Source organism: Tympanuchus pallidicinctus, unplaced genomic scaffold, assembly GCF_026119805.1.
Source record: "Tympanuchus pallidicinctus isolate F22 unplaced genomic scaffold, pur_lepc_1.0 scaffold4, whole genome shotgun sequence".
Classification (NCBI taxonomy): Eukaryota; Metazoa; Chordata; class Aves; order Galliformes; family Phasianidae; genus Tympanuchus; species Tympanuchus pallidicinctus.
In genome coordinates this window covers 49598864-49609819 of record NW_026294758.1, presented here as the reverse complement: position 1 = coordinate 49609819, position 10956 = coordinate 49598864, and the positions used below count along the sequence as shown (strand labels likewise).

At 40.8% G+C, this 10956-nt stretch overlaps 1 long non-coding RNA gene across 1 annotated transcript; it reads right to left on the bottom strand.

The window, feature by feature from the left end:
- Nucleotides 1-4345: 4345 nt before the first annotated feature.
- LOC128089700 (uncharacterized) lies at nt 4346-10034 on the bottom strand. Its single transcript, XR_008210650.1, has 4 exons — nt 8223-10034; nt 7427-7494; nt 7235-7316; nt 4346-5489 (listed from the first exon to the last, which is right to left on the bottom strand). It is a non-coding gene; the product is annotated as an uncharacterized LOC128089700 (long non-coding RNA).
- Nucleotides 10035-10956: the final 922 nt, after the last annotated feature.

Here is a 10956-nt window from a genome sequence, read left to right as displayed (position 1 = left end):
TACAGTATGAAAAATAATGTAATGACAGCTAAAAATAGTTCTTTTTATGCATCTGTTTTCATTTTGTTTCATTATGTGAGCATAATTGTCTTTCAGGTGCAGTTAGATCTCTCAAAGAGAGGGCCTTTTTCGTCAAGTTCTCTTATTCTCAGCTCACAGAAGTGGTTAGGGTGCTGGCTCTGCACCTGGAGCTCAGCTTTACTTGTGCACCTAGGACTCACGAAGCTTGATGTGGATTCCTCCCTTCCATTGCTGTCCATCCTGTATTTGTGCTGCAGTCTGAGAATGGTCTTGGTCGCCTTCTCAACTGCCTGCTGTTTTCACAAAATTGCAGCAGTTGAAGGGACCTTCAGAGATCACCTAGTCCAAACCTCTGGTAAGGCACGTTCCCTACAGTAGGTCACACAGTAAAGTGTCCAAACAGGTTTTGAATAACTCTAGAGATGGAGGCTCCACAGCTTCTCCGGCCAGCCTGTTCCACTGCTCTGCCACCCTTCCAGTAAAGGACTTCTTTTGTGTATTTGCATGGAAATTCCTGTGTTCTAGTTTTCATCCATTTCTCCTTGTCCTGTACCACTGAAAACAGCCTGGCCCCCATTCACTTGACACCTGTTCTTCAGATATTCATAAGCACTGACCAGATCCTGTCTCAGACTCCTTCAGGCTGAACACTCTCGGGTCTCTCTGTCTTTCCTTATAACAGAGATGCTCCAGGCCCCAGTTATCTTTGCAGCCCTCAGCTGGACTCTCTACAGTAGTTCCCTGTCTGTCTTGAAATGGGGAGCCCAGATCTGGGCACAGTTCTCCAGATATGACCTCATCAGGGCAGCATAGACTGGGAGGATCACCTCCCTTGGCCTGCTGCCCACGCTGTCTTTAATGCACCCAAAGATTCATTGGACTTCTTGGCCACAAGGGCACACTTCTGGCTCATGGCCAACCTGTGTCCATCAGAACACCCAGGACTTCTCTGCAGAGCTCTCTTCTCTCCAGCAGCTCATCCCCTGTACTGATGTGTGATTACTCCTCTCCAGGTGCAGAACTCTACACTTGCTCTCACTGATCTTGATAAGATTCCAGTCCATCCAGCTCTCCAGTCTATCCAGATCTCTCTGAACGGCAGCACATCCTTCTTGTATGTCAGCTGCTCCACTCAGCTTTGTATCATCAGCAAACTTGGTGAGGGTGCATTCTATCCCTTCATCCAGGTCACTGAGGAGTGACCTGAATACGCACCATTCTCCATAGTGCTTATTAAAACACTGTGCGTCTCAGGCCAGACAAGAACTGAAGAGAAAGGTATGGGAGCAGAAGAGTAGATGTGATTTACCTCTTGCTCCTTCCTCCTCAGAGCTAGGAGAGCAGTGGGCTACAGAAACTTCCTAAATCACCTGACACAAACAGCTAGAGCTTATGGCATCTGGCACAGAAGTGCATTGGAAAGCCTGAGCAGAAGTGAACATACACAATGTTTGTAGGTAACTCAAGCTTTATCCAACTATGGAGCTGCCCTGAAATGTGCAACATATAAATTATGGTTTAATCATTGGCCTATTTGAAAGCTGAAAGTAATGAACAAAAATAGTATGCAGTCTCTTCCATACCTTCACAATGCACTCCTTTCTCTGTTACCAACAGAGTTTAACTGTAACTAATGATCAAGACATTGTTTTGCAGAAATTTTGAAACTAATATGAAATGATGACTATGTCAAGCAAAATACTTGCAAGGAGGTTTTGTTGTGTGGGGGGATCAAAGGACAGATGAAAGAGGCTTTTATTTATAAACCACTTTTATTCTTTACCCCACTGGGGGCTGTCATAATATAAAAGGAAACCCTTTCTTTGACCTTCCTGTGCTGCTTTATAAAGAAATAAGCATGGGACAAATTTATTAAACCTTACTTGAAATAAAAAAGTCATTGTGCTCAGAAACATAAGGCTACAAACATGCTTGGCATCATGTGCAAAATGTGAAAATAACTTGATGATTAGTTTATCTTAAAACTATTAAGAAGCCCACTGTATTGTAATCTGCTCACAGAAAAAGAGAAAAAAAATTCTCTTTTGCTCAAGCTACATTTTAATGCAAGCTAGTTTCATTTTCAGTATCAAATACCCAAGCATTTTCTGACTCCTCTAATATACCTATTGTTGTACTTTTTCTGATAGAATATGACCGTGTCTCACTTACAAGACATGTTTTATTGTTTCTCCAAGCTGTATGCTTTACATTTTCATTTATATTTACAGCATTATCACCAGTATAATTAAAATACAACTCAAAAAATATTTTCAGGCTTTAAACATTTTTTTTACTATGGCACTATTCCTAAATCCCAGTCTGAACTGAGAGCACCTCTCCTAGTAAGCATGTCTGATATGCAGATTGAAATTAATCTCTTTCTAGGCATTCAGTAGCTACATTCACAGAGACTGACACTTTAACTCTTTCCAAAATTTTGATTCTTCTGTTCAGCTGCTGCATAATTTGAGAAGACATCAGATTTTCTCTGCTCTTTTACTTCTCCCAGTAACATCTTCATGGTGCTTTATCTGTCTGCCACGACCTGTATGAGCATGCATTTGGGGCAGCCCTGCTGTGCTTCTCTGCAGTGTTACAGGATGTTCCCCTCTTGCCCAGCTTGCCATAAGCCTCCATGCCTTCCCTGGCTGGTATCTGAAAATTGACTTCTAAACTAGCTGTTGCACAGAATGAAGAAGTCATGCTGCTTGTGCAATATACAGGAAATGCAGCTGAGAGTGGGAGACAGAAACCAGGGTCCACATTCTTGTTTCATGTGGGCAGGATTTCAACCAAGTTCGCCAGAGAAAGACCATAAAACCACCAGAAAAAGTCAACAATAGGAGTGGGACTTCATCCATGTCTTTTCTTGTGTTACTGAAAAAGCCTAGTCTGGTCTCGGCTCCAAGCTCATTTCCTGGCTCTGGCTTCCAAATGGAAGAGGTCAGGTACTGAATGCTCAAGGAATACCCAGCAGGATCTGCTCCTCACCTTGACAACTTGCTGTTTAGCTTCCTCTAGGACTGCCTAGCCTCTAGTCCTAGCCTCTAGGACTGCCCTTCTTAGCAGATATGAGGTTGTTGGGTTTCTCATTGAAGGCTAATTCCTACAATGAACACTGTGTGCATTTCTGGGTTCTACTATATAAAGAGGATGTTAAAGCCCTTGAAAGCACCCAGAGGAGGGAACTCAGCTGGTAACCAGGCTGGAGAGCACATCCTACGAGGAGAAGCTCAAGAGACGTTGGACAATGCCCTGGAATCCCTGATCATCGTCATGAGCCACAATACATTTTGCTTAATGTCATAAGCCAGTAACCCAAAAGGAACCTCTTTCCCAGACAGACTGAAGTCAGGCCTAGAGAAGCAACTGATAAGATCTCTTGTTTGTGCTTCAGTTTTGGGAACAGCTTTCATGAAAATAGCATCTTGAACTCAATAGGACTTCTTACCTGTGTAAATAAGGCCGTTTTCCAGATCAGGGCACCAAAAAGATACAAGATTGCACGCCTCTAGTGATTGGAGACCCCAGGTCAGCCTTTCTATTTCAGCACCTTTGGAAATCTTTTCTCTGTCAGAGATGGGAAGTGGAGATGCTGAACTGCCCCATAGTAAACAGTTCTATTCCTTCAATTCTGCCAGATTGCTGCCAAAATGTATTAACACAAACTTTGCGCTCCTGAGATTCCCAGCCCAATTTGCAAATCTGCTCATTCTGACAAAGTCAGAATAAATTTCTACTACTTGTTTCTCTGAGTTGACCAAAGCCCTCTGAGATCCACAGTGTGCCTCTAAACAGACAATAAACTGGGGTCAACAAGGCACTCTTTTTAGCTCACTGAACTAAACTGAAACTGCTTTTTGGGTTTGGCTTCAGATGTGTTTGTTAGTAATGATAAACATGGCTGAACAGTTTTTTGCTGATGGTTGCACTTAGTGAATAAATGAATTACTGAGGGGTTGCATGATGGACACGACTCAATATTTCTGGGCTTAGCTTTTTGCAGGAAGGGTGTATGAAGATACGAGGTTAAATTAAAAAAAGAAGAATAAGCTCAGTCACCATAGGAATCTGGAATCACCTTCTTACAGAGACATGTGTTTCTTCTTAAGCTTGAACTCTCCTTAATACCAGTGCTTCAGATCTGAAGACGCTTTGTGCTGATATCAACAGGAAATTCTGTTATCAGGCCAGTGTATGAATCATGACTGAAATTTAACCTGATATCTGCTCAGCATTAGGTGATTTTTGTTCGGCTATATACACTTTGAATTAAAGTCTTTATGCTTTAAGATACAGCTCAGACAAAATATCTGTTGAAATCAATACCATTTATTGACAGTAAATGAAGAAGACTACAGGACTGAGCCAGCATAACCCAGACTTCTAAGAAATAATTTCATGTAGCTGGAACAAACAGGGGCATATGGGCAATGTCAAATGAAAAGAAAAATATGTCAGTGTTCTGTATTGTCTTCTATCTTACATTTCATAACAGTCAGACAGAAGCAGTTCTACCATCCATCTAGCATCTAGTGAGTTCCAGCCTCCAGAGGCAAAAAAGGTTATATGTTCACAAGGACTGACTCTACACTGGAAAACTCAGATTGCGTGTGAGACTGAAGTGGAATCAGCTCTTACTGAACTTACATATTGTATGAACTGGCATATTATCTTTTCATTAACTATCTGTTGGTGCTTTTATTCTAATTTGAACACATCTTTTTTACTTCCTTACAAGAAACAAATGTGCTCGTTTTATACTTGAAAAGAAGAAACTTTAGATTTTTTACAGTGAATGAGTTAGACATGAATTAAGCAGCTGCAACATGTAATAAGGCAAAATCTTTCAGTTACTTTTACAGGAACAGTCCTGTAAAAAGTTTGTGTCTAAAAAGTTTTTTGGTTTTTTTTTTTTCCCCTCAGCAATATCTGCTATGTTAATAGAAATCATCACCTCTTCCCACAGGCTTTGACTCAAAATAATGCATAGCAGACATTGACTGGTCTCATGAGGCTTTGCAAGAGAGAGTGGAATGGATGTTCATCCAGACAGCAGGGGAGAAAGGCAAATCTCACAAGCGCATTGTCCTGTGGTATGTTTTCCAGTTTACCTCAGTCTTCTTCCTTCAAACCATGGAGCATTTCGGGTACTGGTCTCCTTACTGACTTTGATCAGAACCAGACTCCTCATTGGCATTATGCAAAGCAGCAAGAGCAACAGCCACTAACCAAAATACAAAATACAGAAAAATCCCTTTCAGTGTAAGAAAAAATCATTTTCCAGCTGTGACAGTTGTCCAATATTCACTGGTTGCCCAGAAATGTTGTGGAGACCATCAAAAACAAGCAGGAAAAGGCGATGAACCACTTGCTCTCATTGACTGTTCTTTGAGTGGGGAAGTTGGATATGATGTTCTCCAGAAGATTCTGCAAACTTCTACTGCTGTGGTTCATAATCTGCCCTATGGAAATATCAAAGCAAGAAATTTCTTCTTATTAATTGTTGTGCATCAGAAGCAGGTTTGTTTTCAGTTGTACATCCAAGGAATTCAATTGCACATTTAGAAAAGGGACATTTTGTACAACCAGTAGGTCCTTATTCAATTTCAAGATAAAGGAATCCAGCACCAACTCTTTAGGAGTCAGTATTTTAATCTGTTGATTTTGCTTGTATGAAAACAAATATGAACAGGTGATTTCAATCTAGTTATATATGCTGAGATGTATGCACAGAATTTACTCTGTGGTTAATATTTCAAATCTTCCATGACCATTGGAATGTCCTGACCTCTCAGCTGGGGTACCTTCTGGTTTCCTGGAGTAAATAACTACTTTAATGTTTCTCAGTAGTTTCCAAACAATTTTCTTCCTGTTTAGCTAACAGCCTACTTCCCACCAGATAGTGGAGACTCTGTTAATTTTTTCTGATGAGCATAAGAACTCCTCCCCACCTTGGGAGGGAACCAAATAGAAAACATCACAGTGTTGGGGACTCTGCTTGTCTTTGCTGCACTGCAAGGCTGGAGGAGAGAACGGGAGGACAAGAGCTTGCCCTCCCTCTGTGGGGCCATGGTTCACTGTATTTTCTGGCTTCAACCCAAGCAGTTTGGACCACTGCCACACCATCTGTCCACTCAGCTGGGTGCAGGGCTCCCACCTCACAGCAGCATCAGAATAACAGTGTGAACTGTGTTCTCTCTTCAGTACAAGACCCCACGCACCTTCTGCATTGATTCGAACTAGCTGATCTTGCCGTGCTAGAGAAGACTGCATTACCCCATGCCATTCTGCTGCAGAAACTATGACTGTTGCAGATGGCTTAGATCATCTGTGGTGCCTCAGTTATATCCAACAAGAATCATGAGTCAGAGGCTGGGTTCACAGTGAGTGAGCTTGAACCCAGAACTAATCTGAACAACTGCTTTACAAATTAAACCTGAGCTGAAAATTACTTCAGCACAAACCCTTGTGTATGAGTACCATTTAAAAGAGTATCCATCTTGGCTTAAAAAATTCAGACAGTGTCTGTGTGCAAAACAGAGTTGAGTGGATTCCCAGCTACTACTGGCAGTAGAGAAACCCAGCTTCTGAATCACGGTCTGGTGTCATAGTAATCACTTGCAGGACCTGAGGGAGCATCCTGCCCTGACTCTGAGATGTATAAATGAAACACCTTGCCCAGTTCTCTTCTAGAAATGTCTGGCAAGGTCTGCACTGACCCAGGTAAATACATCTTTGGAGGGGTGGTTCAGTGCTAATCACCCTGACTGTCAGAAATTATTTTTATCTGTTAAATCCATGATGAGCTTCCCACCCCTAAATCTTGTTCTGCCCTCTTCTGCTTCATTAAAGAATCATCTGCTATCAGCAGACTTTTCCCCTTTGATTTCCTTTCAGATAAAACAGATTGATTGAGTATATTGAGTTTCCCACCACCAGGCATGTTTTGTGGATCATTCATTCATTGAGTCATGTAGCTCTTTTTAACTATTCTCCATTTTTCAACATCAGTTTTAAGTGGGAACACTGAATTTGGATATGCTACTGCATTTGTTCATGTCAAGTTACAATAGTTTGAGTGGTTTAACAATAAAATATCTGAATTTTCCCTATGTTCTTATTCAATCTAATCAAATAATGACCCAGCTGAAAGAATAAGAAGTTATTGCTATTTAATTTACTTATTTTTACTTATCAAAGAACCAACCTTCAGACACCCATATAATACGACTTATGAAGCAGATAACAAATCTGGCTTGATTTGTTCTGACTCAAAAAAAGTTCAAAATCTGTTGAGAAAAATATACATATGTAAATTAGTGTTTTAGTTTGCTTTGCAAGCCAGGAAAACTTGACTGGGGAGTTGAGAAGAACATAACAATAGCAAAAAACACACTACCTCTTTCTGTTGTTTTGTTTGTTTGTTTTGGCTGTACATCAAGTAAGTTTCTCTCTGTTTTCCATTTTCTGGAAGAAATAAGTGGTAGAACAATTCAGAATAGAGGGTGAGTTTAGTTTACCTGTGTGTGTTACCTATTACAAAGACTACAGACCGCAACTTTGATCTGTGTCTCTGTTAACTAGGTACACACTGTAGAAGGCAGCTGCAGAATGGAAAAATGACTTCTGCCTCTTTGAAGGACTGTACACCTGCTTCTGTTCAGTGCATTCGTTACATTTCTCCTCCTGTCTGTCTTTCCTAGAACATACCCCTCCTCGTAGCTGGTTCTCTTCCTCTGAGAGGTTAAAAGTAGCGCAAATCTATATGATCACCTAGTCCATCAGCTTGTCAGCTTAAATTGCTGCCTCCGGCAAATTTTCTCATGTTTTGTCTGTCTGGGGTCTCTCTTGTAGCTGAAGTATAGAGATGAACGCAAGACCCCAGAGAGCAACTTTTTCCCCTTTCGCTGACTTCAGAAAATTAATGTGTTCTGAACCAGAAAATGGATGTGTGGGTATGTATATATACATACATATGCATATCTATCTATCCATATATGACATTAAGGTTTCTTACATTTCTAGAAAAAAGAGAAGAGCCAAAGGCAGAGCAATTTTTAGAGATTTAATTAATAAAATGTATGCCTGACAGAAGTTCACAAAAACATCTGTTCTTTCACTTTGAGAAATGCCAAGTCTGCAGTATGAATGGCATCCTGGCCTGCTTCCAGCCTGGATAATTACATTCTTCTTACCTGTGACTGTTCCCTCCATGTCAGCTGGATGCAGCATTTCTTCCAACCTCCTCTACCAAATTATTCTGTGCTACTGTTGTGCATTCTTAAAAGCTGTCGTGTTCTGATCCAGAGATGGCTTTCAATCTACTCACAAGCAGTCCCTGTAGCTCTGGCAACTCGAAGGAGGATCCATCCTGATGCAGTGCCTCAGGTATAAAGGATGTAATAGTCAAATCTTTGCAGATGTTGAAAAAATGTGGAGGATGTGATGATATGACCACGTATAGTCAGCCATTCATTTGAGTTGGAAACTTAATTTTCACAGTTATTTGGGAGCAGTGGCTGTGCAAACACACAGTAAGGAGCATAAATGAAAGGACAGCACAAGGCTCACCCAAGAAGCATTGCCTCCAAATGGATCTCAGTGGCATGGCATATTGGCAGAAGCACTCTGCAGATTGGCGCTGGTTGTGGGTACACTTGTCACCTGCTAGGTTTTCCATCAAGCCTCCTCCAGTAGGAGAGGGGCAAGGCTGGGGTGGCAAGCAGAAGTCAAGAAGGGTTTTTCCAGGGCAGAAAGTCAACATCTGAGCATAAAAGGGTTTTTTTTTGTTGCAGTTGCTGAGAAGATTGAGGCTTGAAAAGGAAATGAACAAATAAAGGCACAAAAGACCTCAAATCTTCCTCATACCATTCTGTGTGTTCAGGGTCCTTTCTCCAGCAGGCTGGCTCAGCTCCTCATGGCGCTTAGTTTCCTGCACAACGCATGGACGTTACTGCCTCCAGAGCAGCATCAACAGCCCTTCCCAGTGGTGGTTTTGAGACACAGAGCATTGGAAATGAAGAAAAACCTTTCAAAAAGTACTGGATAGATAGTCCCTGGTCTTAGCTTTCAGCAGGTATTCTCATTTGTATACAGTAATTAGCATCAAAAATGTTTTTGGCAGCATTTCACCAATCTTTGGAAAATCACTTTATTCGCTTTGAGGAAAATACTCAGTGTCAGCTTAAAATGTATACGTGGAAAGGAACATTTCCAAAAGGATTTACCTTCAGAATCACCTGAAGCTCACTTTCCAAAATGAAACTCAACTTGAAATTACCAGGGGTCAAAGCCCCCAGCACAGCCAAGATTTCCAGCGACCCAAAGATTCCTGCTGGCTCCAAAAATGGTCTGTGGAAGCTTTGGGAGTGTTACTGGCTCCTGCTTTTAATGGCTTCTTTAGCAAGGTTATTTCAGAGCTGCAGGTTCTGGAAACCCTGCAATGCCCTCTGCCTGCTGCACAGACGCTCAGGCTTACTCCCACATCCAAGGCTTTGTTCCCATGACAGATGACAGCACAGAGCTTGAAGCTGGACAGGAAAGCTGCTTCTCATAGCCAACATTTTTCCATCTAGTTGGGTACTGCTGTGTTTTACATGCTGTGCAGCACACATCCTGTATGCACAAATGCCTTATGAAGAAGAACATGAAATCCATCACAGACTTGCTGAAAATTTGACATAGCTGCATTTTCTTAGACGACAACAAAAACAACAACAAAACCTACTTTGACAAAAAAAAAAATTGAACAAGTTTTCTTTGACTTTCTCTTTTCACAGGTCTGAGTCACAGCAGGCACTGAAAGAAAGGTGAGTCAGCTCATGTTAAAGCCTGGGCACCTGCAGCAAAGTCTGTAGGCTTGCCTGCTTTCTTCCACCAGAAATAGTAGAATATCACTAGGCTGTTTCAAAGTCTTTTCAGTTCTTTAAGCAGAAGCGGACAACTACATTTCTATGGCTTATAAAAATTTAAGAAGTGGATATATCAGTTCTTAAAGTAAGAATGCTAATCATGAAATTTATTTTTCCTGTGAGGTGGGGATATTAAAAAATTAATTATTCCAAAATTTTGTAACCAAGCATCAGGAGGAAAAAGCAATTAAACTTGGTACTTCTCTCACCGTAACATATTTCCATTACATTGTTGTTTGTTTTTTTCTATTACATACAATTAAAAAAGAAATGGAAATCTAGTGTTACTTCCTTCATAAATTTGCTTTCACAATGAATCAAGATGTAAAATAGATCACCTGTGTGGCTTCCCTTAGGTTCCAGCCTTCATATCCATAAACAAGAGTGAGGACAAAGTGGCTCCTAATCAGTCACTAAGCAAGGATTATTAATAGACAAACTGTGGGAAAGGTAAACTTTAGAACTTTAAACTTTAGTTTCATGCCTGAGGAAGGAGGGCACCTAGCAAACAGAAAGAAATCCAATTTCACAATGAAATGACAAGCTAATCACTTAATTTGATTTTTCCTGTCTACTGAAATTATGCATTCTTTTTCTGATGTATGTAAGTAGGACATGAAAGAGTAATTGGTTTTCTTTTTCTCTCTCTTTTTTTTTTTTAAGGGATTGTTTTCTATCTGAGAAATATGAAGAAAACAGTTCAAAGTTTTCAACCTGAGTTATCCAGTGAATGACCCAAATATTTAACTGATGTTGTCTCAATGAGAGTATGCTTAAAATATTGGTTATTTTCTGTGTATTCATATAAATTTGTGTGTTCTGCTTCCCACAGATGAATGAAACAGTACACAAGGTAGATGTGTAGAGACGCAGTGTCTTCTGCCTCTGTTCTGTGTGGTCTGCAAAGATTCCCATATCTGCATGTGTTATGTCAGCAGAGCTTCATCACAGCTGCTACCCAGATAGACTGCTGCTACCTATTTTGATGTTTCTGTTCAGAACTACAGTGGACATTGGA